This window comes from Xenopus laevis, chromosome 1S, assembly GCF_017654675.1.
Source record: "Xenopus laevis strain J_2021 chromosome 1S, Xenopus_laevis_v10.1, whole genome shotgun sequence".
Classification (NCBI taxonomy): Eukaryota; Metazoa; Chordata; class Amphibia; order Anura; family Pipidae; genus Xenopus; species Xenopus laevis.
This window is the reverse complement of record NC_054372.1, coordinates 81,573,050-81,591,395: the sequence shown is the minus strand read 5'-3', so window position 1 is coordinate 81,591,395 and position 18,346 is coordinate 81,573,050. Positions and strand designations below refer to the sequence as shown.

The window sequence follows — 18,346 nt, the reverse complement described above, 5'->3', positions numbered from 1 at the left end:
TTTTACTGAGATAGTAGGTAGGGATGCACTGAATCCAGGATACAGGCAGGATTCTGCCTTTTTCAGAAGGATTCGGATTCGGCCGAATCCTTGTGGCCGAACCGAATCCTAATTTGCATATGCAAATTAGGGACGGGGAGGTTAATTGAGTGACTTTTTGTCACAAAACAAGGAAGTAAAAAATGTTTCCCTTTCCCACCCCTAATTTACATATGCAAATTCGGATTTGGTTCGGTATTCGGCTGAATTTTTCGAGAAGGATTTGGGGGTTTGGCCGAATCCAAAATAGTTGATTCAGTGCATCCCTAGTAGTAGGCAGCAAGTTTGAATTTCCTCTGTGTATAATCCAACCATGATTGGTCAAAATGGAGATTGCTAGCTCCCGATGCAAACTCATGAAAGGAAGAGAAGGGGCTTTGAGAAGCCAGTCTTCTAGGTATGGAACAACAAAAAGTGCCTGCAGTCTTAGGAAAGCCATAACCTTGGTAAATACCCTTGGGGCGGACGAGATCCCAAAGGGAAGAGTCTTGAACTGGAGATGATGGATAGTTGCATCTATAAAAATTGCCATTCTGAGATCTCCTGCTGGCTGGATGAATGGGAATGTGGAGATATGCATCCAAATCCAGCGTAATCATTAAATCTCCCTCTTGGATGATATTTATTGCAGACCTTATTGTCTCCATTCTGAATTTCTCCCTCTTGATGAATTGATTGAGAAAACTCAGATCCGAGTTCCGAACTGATCCAAGGGAACTGGCTCTACCACCTTCTTCTCCAGAAACTCTAAAATTGCTGCTTCTACAGCTTTCTGTTCCACTGGATTCTGAAGAATTAGGTTGATACAAAATCTCGGAAATGGAGGGGTCTGAAAAGCAATAAAATATCAGTCTCTTATAATACTTAAGACCCAAGAGTCTTTTATTGTATCCTTTCATACTGGAAGAAAAAAGGCCAGCCTTCCGCCTACTTTTTCCTTGCTTCTGGCGTCAGAACCCCACAGACTTGGAAAGGGAGACATCCTATTTTTGACCAGCTTCTTTAGTGGGAATTCTACCACCTCTTCTAAAATCTCTTCCTCTAACTCTGTCCCTGTCCCTGTCCCTGAAAGAACTTCTGTAAGACCAGGACTGAGGAGATTTTCTTGCAAAGGCATGAAAAAGGGTCTCTTCTGAACTTTAGGGCTATCCTGTGGAAGAGTCTTCCCTTTTCCCTGAAGCCAAGCTATCAATCAGCTTGTCCAAAGATGAGCCAAACAATCTGCTGGGTTCAAAAGGCATAGAAATTAGCGCATTCATGGAAGCCAGACCCACAGACCACGCCTTTAGCCACAGAGCTCTTCTTCCAGCTGTAGACAAAGCCATTGTTCTGGCTCCCAACTTAACTGTATCAATCTCGATATCACACAGAAAATCTGTTGCAAGCTTGACTGGATATAGCATATCCAATAGATCATCTCTAGAGGTGCAGGCATCAATCTCCTCCAACGAGTTCAGCCAGAATTCTAGCGATCTGGAAACTGATACAGCTGCTAAGGAGGGTTTACAAATATTCAAGCTTGTGATATATGACCTTCTTAAGGCAGACTCTGCCCTGCAGTCCATCTGATCTTCGATTGCTGACTACTCGACTGGAATAAGTCTAGCTAGTCTAGCCACTGGAATGTCAACCTTGGGAGGCTCTTCCCATTTCTGCAATTCCTGGGCATCCAGAGGAAACATGTCTGGGAAAGAAGCCAGATGCGTCCAAGAGGTTCAAACCTCTTGGACGCATCTGGCTTCTTTCCCGGACTTTGCCATTCTGACTCCATGAGTTGTTTAACAGATGGATGTACAGGAAACTCAGCAGACTTATTTCCTGAGAAAAATAACAGATCCTGCTTCTTTTCTCCAGTGGGCAGAACTTTTAACTCCTATAACCTTCTTAACTTCCTTTATTAATCTTTTAACTTTTTCTATTGGAAAGTGAAAAAAATTCCTCCTTGGATCGTTGAGGAGATGAAGAGGAGGTAGAGGTTGAGCCACTAGATCAGTCTGAATCAACCGAAACATCATAACCTCTGGTTAACCTTGTTGTAGCACCTGTAGAAGGGCCCTGAACAGCAGAGGATCTTACATCATCAAAGGCCTTAGATAACATGCCCCTAACATTTTCAGGGTTATGAGATGGATTGCCCCCTGAATCATGGGAGCAAGAGGCACAAAGGGATCCCAATGTATCTTCTGGCAGAGGCTGGTCACAACCAGCACATACATTATGTGTGAATTTCCTCTTCCCCAATCGAGACATCTGGGAACAAGAGGAAATCTGTAATAATATGTTACATATACTTCGCACTACCAAGAACCATGGAGAAGAAAGGCTACATTGTACCTTTAACAGCCCATAGAAAAACCCAGCAGCCTGGCAGCACACACAGACAGGAACCGAGGGACAGCAAGGGCAAAGAAACGCTCAGCAGAATGGCTTATAAGGAGGCAAAATGTGAGCACCACACCCTCCAGAACCCTTTAAAACTCCTTACCGGCTCCAGCTCCTGAGAGACATCAAAGTCATTACTGCAAACCTTGTGCCTCAAGGATGTCACTCTGGTGTGCCTGAGCGACCAGAGCTGCCAGCCTTCTGCAGCCCCTCTCTCTCAGAAACCCGGCTTCTCCCTGTTGCAGCAGAGTCCCACACAGGTACTGCTAAGCCTAAGGGGGGCTTCCTTCACACCCCCCCCCCCAGAGTTACCCACGCTCACGTGGTAACTCCTGCTGCCATCCAGCTCCTAAGAACCTGGATCTTCATCCGTCACCTTTTCGCCTACCTGGGAAGGACAGAAAAAAACACGGAGGGGTGTGGGCTGCCTCTCTATGCATGTTTGTTTGATTGCTATTAATTTCTGTCCTACCAGGGTTGGAGCTGGGATTTAATAGTGTTGTGGTGCTGTAGGACATAAAGGAAATAATAATATTCTTAAATATATATTTGTTTTCCAGAAATGCTTACTTTTTAAAATAAAAGAAATAATATGATATACTTTTAGGAGCCTTTCTCTGAGAGCTAGTTCAAGCAACTGCTAAGTGGGAGTGGCAACAACTTGCTGTGATGTCACAAAACAGTTGCAAAGTCCCGCCCTTTTCTACCCTGAATGCAAAGCATCCATCCAACAACTGTTTGTCCTGGTCTCCTTCTAACTAAGGTTATTCTCCATGTATGTGCAAACCTGCTCATCTCAGCATGGTGATTTCTCACATATATAGTTAAAAACTTCCAGCAGTACACTTCAAAATTTCTAAAGCACCACTCTAGAAATCTGCATACTTCTGATTTCAAGGTCAAAATTCCAAAAATCATATAGTTTTGTAAAGTATACATTCCAACAAATGTAAAATTGATAAGATATTTTTCTGCTCCAAATGACCAAACTGCAAAGCTTTGCTAAATGTAGCGTTTTTTTATTATATTTTTTTAAATTGCCTAAAATTATTGCAATTTGCCCTAATTATCTCATCCAATTTCTTACATACAAAAGATAAAACATCCTAAATGTGAACACCAGTTTCTCGGCTGACAATTTACCTTCTGCTAACAAAGACTTCTATATGTGCATTATATATCATGAGACCCCCCTAACTGTTCAAAGACCCAGAAAGCCATAGGGCTTTTTTGGTAAGTGCACATTCAGAATAATCTAACAGGCATAAATATATCTTGCTACTCCAAACTGCAAAGTGTGCTAAGAAACACACAATGAATGAATAATAATGCAGGGCTAAAAGTGCAATAAAATCACAAAAAATCAAATATTTTTTTACAAATAAAAGAAAAAACAAAATACTTCTCCCACAGCATGATTAACCCTTTCAGTGCCATCAGAATTTCGCATTTCATTTGCAATCGTTACCAGATGTTTTTGCAACATTTTGGGGCAGATTTATCAAAGGTCGAGGTGAATGTTCTAATTTAAAAAATTCGAATTTGAGCTATTTTTTGTGTACTTCGACTAGGGAATAGTCCAAATTCGATTCATTTTTTAAAAATATTCTAAAATTCAAATATCAAAATTAATCATGAACTGTCTCTTTAAAAATTCAACTTCGACCATTTGCCATCTAAAACCTGAATTGCTGTTTTAGCCTATGGGGGACCTCCTAGAACCTATTTGGAGTCAAATTGGTGGACTCTGAAAAATCAAAGTTTTTTGGGAAAAACTTTGATTCGAATTTGATCGATTAGATTCGTACGATTCTAATTTGGCCAAAAAAAACTTTTACTTAAATTTTCAAGTGTTCTTTCACTGTAGGGCATTTTCTGAGGAGAAACCTTTAGTTTACCTAGGAAAACTATACATTATTTGTTTTTTCGGTAAAAAATGAGCTTTCTAAATCTGCCTGAGTTTTCATGTATTTCCACCTCTGCAAAAATATTGATAGCACTAAATGAATTTCACAATAAATGAATTTATACCAGAAAAATATTTCATTATACTCATGAAAATCCAGCCGATTTGGAAAGCCTCATGTCTCTCAAACGTGCCAATACCAGATATGTATAGTTTTAGGGAGATTTAGGACTTCTATGCAGCAGAACTCCCGGCATAATATTACCAAACTTTGAGGCAGAAGCTGACATACTTTAAATTCCAAGATGTAGTAGAAGTCAGCAACGAAAACTTTTGCAGTTGGGGTGCGCGTCTCAGGTAGCCACTTCCACCTGAATACTAAACTCAATATTCCCAGGTAGACAGCACCACACATCCAGTCATTTTCCTTAAAAAGCCTTTATTGGCAAAAGGGCTTTAATAAGACAGAAATACAGCGACGTTTCAGGCCGACAACAGCCTTTCCTCAAGCTACAAAATGCATGAAGTGAACACATTTATATACTATCTCTAAACAGTGCCATACTTTAGATTCCAAGGCCAAAAAATCCTGAAACATTAGGTTTACCCCAGAAAACCATATATTTTTGAAAAAGTACACATTCTGCTAATTTCATAACGGGTAAATGTCTCTCTACTCCTAAATACCAAACATCAAAGCGTGTCTGAACATAGAGGTTTTTATAAAAATTAATTAAAATTCTGAAAAATCGTTTCAAAGGTTTTATTTTGCTGCTCTGCATATCTCACACTGTATTAGGTACCAAGAAAAAGAACCCTGAATGATTGCAAGGGATCCACTGAACAGTTTGATGGCCATTGTCCATAGGTTTACTTAAGTATCAGGCATTTAGGGGCCCCAATATGAAGTTAGTGTGTACAAATACTCCTATGGGTCGCTTGAGCTAAAGAAAAATCATACCCATACTCATCATACCCATGCCTTTCTGCTCCAAACTAGTTGCAAGGCTTTCCCAAATTTGTTGGTTTTGGTAAAATACCTGAAAATTGACTCAAAGCTACAACTTTCCAGCATCATACCGCCCATGTATCATTGTGTACCAAAAAAAGCACCCTAAATATTTTTGCTAGGGCTCCTCCAAACAGTTTGATGCCCATTGTGCACAGGTTTACCAAAGTATCTGGCATAAAGACCCCCAAAATGAAATTAGCGCATACACATTTCATGGCATACATTTCTACTACCAACAAAAACATACTACCTGATTACTGTTTGGTAAAAGTGGCAAATAAGTAATTCATACCAAGAAAACAGCATATTTTCAAAAAAAAAACACATTCTGCCAAATCTAAAATAGGTAAATGTATCTTTATATGGCAAAGTACAAAGCAACAACACTACCCTAAACTTTTTGGTTTTTATATAATTTCTAAAAATCACAAAGCTTGCATTTTACCCCATTATATACCCCACATTTCGTAATTTACCAGCATAAAGCATCTTAAATATGAATGCCACGGGTCTACTGAATAGTTTGATGCCTAAAATGCAAAGATTTACCAAACCATGTGGCATACAGAGACCCCCAAATTCAAATAGTGCATATGAATTTTCACATATGACACACTGACTGCTACAATTAAAGCACCCAGCATGTGTATTATGTGCCATGAGACCCCCTAGAAACCATATATTTTCCGAAAGTACACATTCTGACGAATCTGAAACGGGTAAATATGTCTTTTTACTGCAAACTACTAAACTGCAAAGTTATGCTACACATAATGCTTTTTATTACATTTCTGAAAATCATCACAAAGCTTGCATTTTACCCCATTATATACCCCACATTTCATAATGTATTGGCATAAATATGAACGCTAACCAAACCATGTAGCGCACAGAGACCCCTGCAGAGAGAATATGTTTATGGACAGCAAACAACACCTATACAGAGCCTGAAAATGCAATAAAATGGCTTAAAATGCACCAAAATTGCAATATAATCATCAAAATAACATACAAAAGGTATTGCGCAGTATGGTACATTATTCACAATGTCAATAAAACATTTTATTCAGACAAAAAAACAAATAAGAAAAAAAGCCACAAATAATTGCATGTGCGTATGCATGTTGTGGCAAGCTGGCGGCTTGAACACATAACTTTTGGGGGGAATTAGTCAATGGTAGGCAGGCAGCATAGGACAAAGGAGCATAAAGACAGGGACACCCAACTTCTTCCAGGAAAATAAAGGTTTATTTTCCCACTTTTAAACAAACACCGTCAATATTGAACTTTAAATTGCCTTTCCACAGGAAAGCTTTCCTGTGGAAGGTGAACTCCAATCTCTGCACTGGATCTGCGGAATGGAGTCCCGGGCTAGTAAAGTCTTTAAACAGAGCGCTGATTCTCTGTTTAATAACTCCCTTCCTGGAGCCTATCTCAGTACCTGGGGAGAAATTAAAGGCTAGAGTGACCTTTTTCCACCTTTTCCGAGTCACTCTTCCACAATGTGTACAATTTGCAAAGTTACGTGTAATGTTAATGTGTGTGCTGGTGTGAGTGTGTGACCCCCCAGATACCCAAAAATGTATGTGTGTAAGTGTGCTTAAGTGTGTGTAAGTGTAATACTAACCTGGAAAACGCATGACAATCCATCTGGGGTTGCAGGAGGGGGTCCCAAGAAGAGGAGGCAGATGTCTTTGGTGAAGATCCAGTGAGTGGGCTGTGCTGGGGGTATAGGAAGTGCAAGCAGCAGCAGGACAAGTAGAATTCATGTACCTGCTGCTACATATGGGCTCCTGGGCAATCGTGCCCCAGGGGCCACTCGATCCCCTTCTCTGCTAATTGTCTAGGGGCCGGGAAACAAGCAGGGATGGAGCGTGCTACAGCCAGTCCCCCCTACAGCTAGTCCCCCCACATCCTGCAAAATGGTAGCAAGCTCCTTCTCTCCCCTGACTCAGCCCCCTCCACCCCCTGCAGCTAGCATAGTTTTACAACTCCATTTATAGACTTGCTCTCCTTCTAAAACTCCCCTCTCCCAGAAACAAGGCATAAAGAAATAATGGTGGACTTGTTAAAAGTGCCTGAATCGCTGCCACACATTAGTTTGTATGAGAGCACTGAGACGTGAAAGTATTGAAGTTGCTGCTCCAGTTTGATATTCCTTAGAGTTTATCTAACATAGGTGCATCTCAGTGCTCACATACAAACTAATGTGCAGCAATGATTCAGCCACTGTTTTCAAGAGAAGCAAGACCATTGGTTCATCTCTATCTCCTAGTCTGTTTTTGGAAGAGAAAATGTCAGGTCCCTCTAATTGGCTTAGTGTTAAGGGCTGCTATAGATGTGGCAGATCACGATGCCATGCTTGCATCTTGATGAATCCATCAAAGGTCTTTATGTCCAGGAATAACCCTTACAAACACAAAATTGGGTTTTATGCCAACTGTGGGACAAAACATGTGATATATATAATCACTTTTGTTTGTGGTATACAATATGTTGGTAAAATAAACAGACCAGTGAGGGTTATCTTGGAACACATGAATGGGGTTTCAAGAGGGGATAAGAGCTCTGCAGCCTAACCATTTAATTGAATAACATGAGGGAAAAAGATGTGTTTCTTTCCAGGTTATAGACAGAGTGATCTCATGTATTAGAAAGGGTGATATTGAGAGATCCCTCCTAAAAAAATAAAAAAAGAAGCGTTTTGGATTTTTACTATGGATACATTGACACCTAGAGGCCTAAATAGAGAATGGAAACTTAACTGTTTCATTCATTAACTATTTTTGTCTCTTTTTCTTTAGTGTCTATATATATATTTTATATTATTATATACTCTTTTCTTTATTTATAATATATCTACATCATATATGCTGCTTTATCCTTATCTTTCCCATCCATCTTTTCTACCTCCCCCCCCCCTTCTCGTGTGTATAAATGAACATCGCAGCTCAATACGTAACCTGCATACTAAGGCCCCCTCTGTTAGCCAACATTGGGCGGAATGTAAACATAATGCAGCCCAATTAAGATGGCAAGTTTTAGAAGAAATTAAAACGAATTATGCAAATATTGATAAAAAGCTTCTTCAACGAGAGTGCTTCTGGATTTGGAAGCTAGATACCTTATCTCCGAAAGGGTTGAATGAGAATTGGGGTTTGAATTGTTTTTTATAAACAATAAAATGGTGTAAAAATTTTTTTTTATAAAATGTACTGACCATTAGTTTGGATACAAGTGTAATAACATATTTGTTGTTAATATCTTTTACAGCATCAAAGTAGAACTTCGCACTTTTCAAATAAGGTAGAAACATCTCTCATACCCTCCTGATTCTTTTTTTCAGTCAGTGAGTAACTATTTTTAAATATTTTGTATTGATTGGATTTTATTGTATTTATTACAGGTGGAATATGAAGCACTTTACAAATATATGAAGCACTTTACATGCGTTGTCAGATCAAGATAGTTATTTACATGAATTCTTTATTGGCTAAATAAAATAATAGCACATATTTTGTATTATATAATATGATGTACACATGTATGTTCTTAACAATATGTTTATTAAATGGTTAAAAATGTTTTTATATGCACATTTGAGATGACCACCACTAGGGGTCACACTGGTTTTGCCTATAAAAGTTGTACAATCTCTTATGCTAATTGTCACTGAGGAAGGGCCATGCGGTCCCGAAACGTTTGAACATTGAAGTGTTGTGAGCACCATGGAATAAAGTTTGGGATTCACCTGTTTTGTAGCAGACAAGGTATTGGCTTTCTATTTATTTTTGGGGTCTTTTAGTTTACCCACGAAAGCAAAATATTGTTTTTTTCAGGACAACCTAAGCTTTCAAAATATGCTAGAATTTAGTTGCCCATATCCTGTAAAAAGATATGGGCTTCTAAGTGTATAAAAAAAAAACTGTTTCACATGATACAAACGCATATATCAGAAGCATAATTTATTTTATGCATGAGAACATGGCAGATTTGGAAAGTTCTATGTCTCCTGAATGAGCCAATACCAAATATATATAGTTTTATGGAGATTTCTCACTTCTATAGATCAAAAACTCCGAAGCAGTAAACTACCAAATTTCCAAAGCACCGCTCCACAAAACTGCATACATCTGATTTCAAGGCCAAACATTCCACTAACAGTAGGTTTACCCTAAAAAACTACCCCAGATTCTAACGAGTTCAAAATGGGTAAATATATATTTGTACTCCAAACTACCAGGTTGCAATTCTTTCCTAAAGTTAGCAGTTTTTATAAAAATGTGTTACATTTTTGAAAAATACCTCAAAGTGTCCAGTCTACAGCATTGTATCTCCCACATATCATTATATACCAAGATACAACACCCCAAATATGAAAGCCCAGGGTCCGTTGAACAGTTTGATGCCCAATATGCATAGGTACACCTAAGTATGTGGCATATAGGGGCCACAGAACGAAGACACCCATATGATTTATCAGTTCTGGAATTCCAAATACTGCAAAAATCAGCATATTTACAGCAGTTTTCAAGGGGCAAAAGTACAAAAATGTATGTTCACCCCAGAAAACCATATACTTTTGGAAAGTACACATTCTGGCAAATCTAAAATGGGTATGCACGTCTTTCTACTCAAAAGTACCAAGCCGCAAAGCTTTCCTACATTTTGCAATTGTTATGACATTACCGAAAATCACCTCAATATTGCAACTCTGAAGCATTGTATCTCCCACATATCATTATATACCAAGATAAAACACCCCAAATATGAAAGCCCAGGGTCCGCTGAACAATTTGATGCCCAATATGCATAGGTACACCTAAGTATGTGGCGTATAGGGGCTCCATAACGAAGACACCCCATATGAGTTATCGGTTCTGGAATTCCAAATACTGCAAAAATCAGCACATTTACAGCAGTTTTCATGGGGAAAAAGTACAAAAATGTATGTTCACCCCAGAAAACCATATACTTTTGGAAAGAACATATTCTGACAAATCTAAAATGTGTATGCACGTCTTTCTACTCAAAAGTACCAAGCCGCAAAGCTTTCCTACATTTCGCAATTTTTATGACATTACCGAAAATCAACTCGATATTGCAACTCTGAAGCATCATATCTCCCACATATCATTATATACCAAGAAAAAGCACCCTCAGTATAAAAGACCAGGGTCAACTTAACAGTTTGATGCCCAATATGCATAAGTGCACCTAAGTATGTGGCGTATAGGGGCCCCAGAACGAAGACACTCCATACGAGTTATCAGTTCTGGAATTCCAAATACTGCAGAAGCCACAAAAAAGAAAGCTCTCTGTTTGATTTCAAATTAAGCAGAGAAATCCCTGTTTAAGGCAGGATTTTTTGTTCTCATTTGGTGTGTGAAGGTGTTAGCTACTTGGTGTGTGAATTTTGGGAAGTTTTGAGTTGATTTACTTTATTTAAAATCGATTTTTATTTTGACCCAGAAGGTGAGTGATTGCTAGCCCAGTTCCCTTCACTTCCTGTGGGCTACAAACTCACTGACAGATCCCCTACCCCTCCCCCACACCTGGGTGTCAGCTGAAATTTATCACTATTTGCACAGATTGTGTGTGTGCTTTTACTTTTATCCTTGTTTTGTAAGGAGAGAAAGCTAAAGGGAGAAGGATTTAAGAAAATAAAACATTTTCTAGTAGCAGTGCAACTCCCAGGCACCTGCTCTCGTTAACCCTCTCCCTGCTAAAGCTTCTCATTGTTGCATTTACTTTTGCTGATTCATAGAATTAAGCTTACTTTTTTGTGGATTGTTTTGTAAAATAATGGGAGGGAATAAAAAACAAAATTATAAAAAAATACCTCAAGCTCCTAAAGGAAAAGGAGCTGAAAAACCTGGCTGTAGCTATGCTAAAAAGCACCAGTCACAGCCTCTGTCAAAAAGCTCCACTGCTTCTGTTTCTGCTGCTGCAGCCAATGTGACCCCTGCTAAAAGTTTTGCACAGGCAGTGGCTATTGGCAACAACCCAAGCCAAGTCACTGCTGGGGTAGAGCAGCTTACAAGGAAGCATGGGGTTAGATGTCTAATGACAGGAGCTCATGGCATAGAGGCTTACATAAAAGCTGCAGCTGAAGTGGTGGGCCCATCTGTAATAGTCGCAGCAAGTAAAATGTATGGGAAAGCCATAATATTTGCCCGTACACTAACTGCAGTGCATACTCTAGTGCAGAGAGGCATCACAGTAGGGGGTGGTTATATCCCTGTAGAACCCCTAGAAGGATTAGGCATAAAGATAGTCTTATCTAATGTGCCCCCCTTCCTGCAAGACCACTTATTGCTACCCCACCTGCAAGCCCTCGGTGAAATAAAGTCAACTATTTCTAAACTTCCCTTGGGTTGCAAGGAGAGCAGATTGAGACATATCCTCTCTTTTAAAAGGCAGGTGCAATTACTTTTGCCTCGGGGTCAAGATACTATTGAGGGGTCCTTTGGTGTTCCATTTGAGGGGGTGCTCTATAAAATTTTTTACTGCACTGAAGAAGTGAGGTGCTTCCTTTGCAAGAACCTGGGGCACACTCGCCAGAGTTGCCCCAAAGGGCATATTAAGACCACAGTCCCTGTTCCTGCCCCCAGTACCTCTAATGCAACAGCATACCCTGCCACATCTATTGCTGCAGGCTCCTCAAAGGAGAAATCCCCTTCAGTAAAGAACCTCAAGGGGGTTGTTACACAACCCACCTCTGAAACCTCCAAACCTCCTCCTTCTTCACTCAAGTTATCTAAGGCTACAGCCTGCATTTCAAGTTCAGCAAAAGAGAAGGGGGGGAGGAATGTCAATGCATCCCTTAGTGCTGCAGTTGTTCTTGCCAAAAACCAACGTAACCCTGTTATTAACACTCCTAAGGGTGTGGGGGTGCCGGTGGTTGTAACACCTGTCGTGGTGGGAGCAGAGAGTAGCATTTCCTCTTCAAATGACAAGAAAAAGAAGAGGAAATTTAAATCCAACAGGCTGATACCTGAGGAATGGGTTTCAGTGGTCAATGATGGAGCACCCCCATCCAAGGGCAAAAAGGGCAGCAAAACATCTGTTCCTCATGTGGTGATATTGTCTAGTCCAACTGTTGGATGCAATAAACTGGTGCCAGACCATGCACCTATAGACCCAGTTGGGGAAGAGGAGGGGATTATGGGTCTCCCCACAGAGTCAGGGGTGCTGCATCTGTCTCCAACAGGGGATCTTCCCTGGAGTATAACGGGACAGCTAATGAAACCCCTGCAGAGTGGGCCGTAAGTGTCCCTGAGGTGCTGAGCTTTGGGAACTACAACCAGCCTCAGTGTTTAGTGCCTCAGGGTATTTCACTCCAAGAAATGGAGAACATTGGGACAACCCCCATACAGGATCCTGCAGACAATGCTGCGAGGGAGGATAATGAGGCTAGAGTTGTAAATATGGAGGATAGCCAGACAGACTCTGTAAGGTCTACTGTGCATGTTAAGATCTCTCCTCCTTTCTCTTCCACTGACCCCAATGTTATTGCCATTCAGGAGGCACAGGAGGCAGTGGAAAGGGCAGAGGTTGCCCATCGAGCCTCTAAAGCTCCTGTTGTTAAGGAGCCAATTCCATCTGCTACCCCTGAGCCAAACACCTCCAGTGGTGTTCCAAGCAAAATCCAAGTATTATCTGAGCCGTTGCTGGGTCTCCAGATAGCAGGTGCTTCTGATCCTTCTCCTGCGACTTCTTGTGTAGATATTATCAAAGCTCCAGTGGAGAGGGGAAATTATCAATCCCTTAGCCAAGAAGAGTTCATGGATGAGGGGGACATCGAAGAGGAGGTTGACACAGTTGTGACAAATCCTTCTACCCCAATCATCCCAGCTGAGGATCTCAAGATGTTTCTTGAGAGCACCCTTGGTGTTAAATTGGAGAAGAAGCTACATATGGCTCTAGAGAAGTGGCATGATTTGACTTTGGTGATCAGTTCTGTGAGACAATACATCAAGGTCATAAAAGAGGCCAAAAACTATGGAACTGCAGAATATCTCCGTAGTGTTAAGTTCCACAAAAAGTGTTTGTCTCACCAGGCCTCTGTGAGGGCTAAAGCATTTACTAACACACAATAATGGCTCTAAGTATAAGCACTCTTAATACAAATGGCTGTCGGGAGCCTTTTAGAATGTTTCAGGTACTCTCCTTTCTACGCCAAGGAGGGTACTCTGTGAGTTTCCTTCAAGAGACCCATATCACTCAGGAGCTTGAAGCGACCTGGCATCTGGAATGGAAGGGTAGAATCTTTTTTAATCACCTCACATGGACGTCATGTGGGGTGGTGACCTTGTTCTCAGAATCCTTCCAGCCAGAGGTACTGAGTGTTAATTCTGTCATCCCAGGCCGTCTGTTACATCTCCGGGTCCGGGAGTCTAGTGGAACATACAATCTGATAAACTTGTATGCCCCAACTACTGGACCAGAGAGAAAGTATTTTTTTGAAAGTTTATCAGCCTATATGGAGACAATTGACTCAGATGAAGCCGTGATTATAGGGGGTGATTTCAATTACACCCTTGAGGCTCGGGACCGGAATGTTCCCCAGAAAAGGGATTCATCTGAGTCAGCTTTGCGGGAACTCATTGCCCATTTCTCCTTGGTAGACATCTGGAGAGAACAACACCCAGAAACCGATGCTTTCACCTATGTTAGGGTGAGGGATGGCCGTGTGTCTCAGTCCCGGATTGATAGGCTTTATATATCTAGCCATATTATGTCACGAGTTCGGTCCAGTAATATTAGCTTGGCACCTTTCTCGGACCACAATTGTGCTTCTTTGATAGTGGCAGTTGCACCATCTCTGCCCAAAGCAGCCTATTGGCACTTTAATAACAGCTTATTAAAGGATGAAGGGTTTGCAAAGGCAGTCCGGGAAATGTGGACAGACTGGAAGGGTTATCAGGATGAATTTGCCACACTGAGTCAATGGTGGGATGTAGGCAAGGTTCACCTAAAGCTCTTGTGTCAAGAGTATACAAAATGTTTGAGCAGACAGAAAAATGCAGAGATTGAGGCTCTGAATAGGGAGGTGCTTGATCTTGAGCAAAGGCTGTCAGGCTCTGAAGACCAAGCCATACAGTGTGAATATGTAGAAAAGAAAGAGACTCTGCGTAACATGGAACATCGACAGGCTCGTGGTGCTTATGTACGAAGCCGCATGCAGTTACTCTGCGATATGGATCGTGGCTCACGATTCTTCTATGCTCTGGAGAAGAAGAAGGGGAATCGAAAACAAATAACATGCCTTCTTGCGGAGGATGGCACCCCCCTTGAAGATCCGGAGGCTATCCGGGACAGAGCCCGGTCCTTCTATCAGAACCTTTTTTCTCCTGATCCCATCTCTCCAGATGCCTGTAGGGAGCTATGGAATGGGCTTCCAGAGGTCAGCGAAGGGAGAAGAGAGAGGTTGGAAAAACCAATCACTCTGAATGAACTCTCTCAAGCACTCCACTTAATGCCCCATAATAAATCTCCAGGGCTAGATGGATTGACTGTAGAGTTCTTCCAGTTCTTCTGGGATACTCTGGGACATGATTTCCATAGGGTTCTAAATGAGGACCTCAAGACCGGTGAGATGCCACTTTCGTGTCGTCGAGCAGTGTTATCACTGCTACCTAAGAAGGGGGATCTCCGCCTTATTAAGAATTGGAGACCGGTCTCATTGCTCAGCACAGACTATAAAATTGTAGCCAAAGCTATATCACTCAGGCTCAAGTCTGTGCTGGCAGAGGTGGTTCATCCTGACCAGTCCTATACAGTCCCCGGCCGGACAATTTTTGACAATGTCTTTCTGGTTCGGGATTTACTACATTTTGCCCGGAAGGCTGGTCTATCTCTCGCTTTTCTCTCCCTGGATCAAGAGAAGGCATTTGACAGAGTAGATCACCAATATCTTTTAGGCACTCTGCAAGCCTATAGCTTTGGCCCACAGTTTGTGAGCTATCTAAAAACACTGTACACCTCTGCAGAGTGTCTTGTTAAAATCAACTGGTCTCTGACTGCACCTCTGGCCTTCAAACGAGGAGTTCGACAAGGATGCCCTTTGTCGGGACAGCTGTATGCACTGGCCATTGAGCCTTTCCTGTGTCTACTAAGGAAGAGGCTTACAGGACTGGTGCTCAGGGAACCTGACATGAGGGTAGTTCTTTCAGCATATGCTGATGATGTCATCCTTGTGGCCCAGGACCTAGTTGATCTTGAGCGAGCACAAGAATGCCAAGAGGTTTACGCTGCTGCCTCATCAGCTCGGATCAACTGGACGCAAGAGCTCAGGCCTTCTGGAAGGTCCTCTACATGTAGATTCTTTGCCTTCTGCTTTTCGTGACATCTCGTGGGAGACTAAAGTCATCAAATATTTAGGTGTCTATCTGTCAGCTGAAGAGCGTCCTGTTCCACAGAATTTTATTGAACTTGAGGAGCATGTTCTTACCCGCCTGGGAAAGTGGAAGGGTCTTGCTAAAATGCTTTCTATGAGGGGGAGGGCTTTGGTGATTAACCAGCTGGTAGCCTCTCAACTCTGGTATAGGCTGACATGTCTTAGCCCAACCCAAGAATTCATTGCTAAAATCCAGAGAAGGTTGCTGGACTTTCTCTGGATGGGAAAGCACTGGGTCTCTGCAGGTGTTTCAAGCCTACCCTTGAGAGAGGGAGGACAGGGAGTTGTATGCATACGCTCTCAAGTACATACTTTCCGTCTCCAGCAGATACAGAGATACTTGTATGCAGATCCTTCTCCACAGTGGTGTACCCTAGCATCCAGCTTTTATCATCAGGTACGCAACATGGGGTATGACCGGCAATTGTTTGTCATCGAACCTGAAGGATTCATAAGAAGCCTCTCACCATTGCCGGCTTATTACCAAGAGACTCTAAAGACCTGGAGCATGGTGACTGTGCTAAGGCAAGGAGGCATTCAGGGGGAGGACATTCTAACTGAGCCCATACTTTACAATCCATCTTTAAAGACTAGGATGTTGGAGTCCACCAGCATCCGTCACCAGCCTTTGCAGGGCTCAGCTAACCAGAGTTGGGGATTTCCTGGATTTCGAGAGGTCAGATTGGGTGGAAGCTCGGGCAGTTTATGCCACGCATGGGGTACCTTACCACTAGAGTTCCACATCGTCTGCTCCAGGAGATCAAGAATGACCTCTCTCCTGACTCTCACTCATTTATTGATGGGGTTTTACGTGGTGGAGAACCACATCCACCTTGGAACTCTCCACCTCCAGCCATAAAAATAGCACCCAAGACCCGTCAATCCCCTGACACACCTCCTTCTCCCAACTTGAGCCAGTTGGAGAATTTTACCTCGACGTGCTTTTATGACATGACAAGAAAGCTATTGTACTCCCTCATGCTCCACACTGTACACTTTCTTGCTCTTGTCTCCCGCTATGATACCATCTGGAGGCGGGTGTTTAATGAGGGTGAGAAACCCCAGTGGCGAGCCCTTTATTCCAGCCTGGTGCCTAGACCCACTGGAGACTTGAGTTGGAGAGTGCTCCATGGTGCTTGAGCACAGGAGAGTACCTGGTCCATTTTACAGACTCCACAGCTGCTTGCCCATTCTGTGGCAAAAGGGAGTCTGTGTTTCATGCTTATTTTTCGTGTGCTAGACTGCAACCTCTTTTGGCTCTTTTGAGGAACTTCATCTGCAGTTCTGGTTACATTTTTCCCCCTCACGTTTTTATTTTTGGACGCCCCAGTATCCCGGGACAATCGAGAGAAAGACCTTCTCTTCAACTTGCTCCTAGCTTTAGCCAAACTAGCCATTCATAAGTCTAGAATGCAATGTTTGGAGGGTGGGAATCCTCTACCGGTAGAGGCTTTGTTCCGGGTGCTGGTGCGTTCCCGCATCCGAGCAGAGTACACCCAGGCAGTGTTCACTGGCCGGTTGAGTGAATTTGTTGACCAGTGGGCAATAGATGGGTTGCTTTGCTCAGTATCCCCAGATTTGGTTTCTGTTAAGACAACTCTCACACTTCATATTTAAGTGCACTTTAATTTAAGTGACAGATCTATTATATTCATCATCAACATCTCCTTTGAGGTGTAATTCATTTTGGTGAGCAATCACTCACCTGCAATTTGAATAATATTCCAAATACTGCAAAAGCCACAAAAAAGAAAGCTCTCTGATTTCAAATTAAGTAGAGAAATCCCTGTCTAAGGCAGGATTTTTTGTTCTCATATGGTGTGTGAAGGTGTTAGCTACTTGGTGTGTGAATTTTGGGGAGTTTTGAGTTGATTTACTTTATTTAAAATTGATTTTTATTTTGACCCAGAAGGTGAGTGATTGCTAGCCCAGTCCCCTTCACTTCCTGTGGGCTACAAACTCACTGACAGATCCCCTACCCCTCCCCCACACCTGGGTGTCAGTTTCACAGTTTTTTTGTATTTAGTTTCAGCTGAAATTTATCACTATTTGCTCAGATTGTTTGTGTGCTTTTATTTTTATCCTTGTTTTGTAAGGAGAGAAAGTGAAAGGGAGAAGGATTTAAGAAAATAAAACATTTTCTAGTAGCAGTGCAACTCCCAGGCACCTGCTCACATTAACCCTCTCCCTGCTAAAGCTTCTCATTGTTGCATTTACTTTTGTTGATTAATAGAATTAAGCTTACTTTTTTGTGGATTGTTTTGTAAAATAATGGGAGGGAATAAAAAACAAAATTATAAAAAAATACCTCAGGCTCCTAAAGGAAAAGGAGCTAAAAAACCTGGCTGTAGCTATGCTAAAAAGCACCAGTCACAGCCTTTGTCAAAAAGCTCCACTGTCCTCTTTTACCTCTGGAATAAACCAATATAAATCCAATACTAAAGATTTCAATAATTTGCCACGAAGAAATCTCTTCTTCTATATTGGCTCTCAGAAGCTTCCCCTTCCATGACAGATGTTCTATCACAGATGCATCAATTATGTTGGCAGGAAGCGCTATGGATAAAAATAAATAACCCTCATTTAAAGTGCAGATTTTTAGATA

At 41.7% G+C, this 18,346-nt stretch overlaps 1 long non-coding RNA gene across 1 annotated transcript; it reads left to right on the top strand.

Moving 5' to 3' along the window:
- The first annotated feature begins 8,581 nt into the window (after window positions 1-8,581).
- LOC121398466 lies at window positions 8,582-8,923 on the top strand. The gene is made up of 2 exons (XR_005964307.1): window positions 8,582-8,645; window positions 8,746-8,923. It is a non-coding gene; the product is annotated as an uncharacterized LOC121398466 (long non-coding RNA).
- The last annotated feature ends 9,423 nt before the right edge of the window (window positions 8,924-18,346 follow it).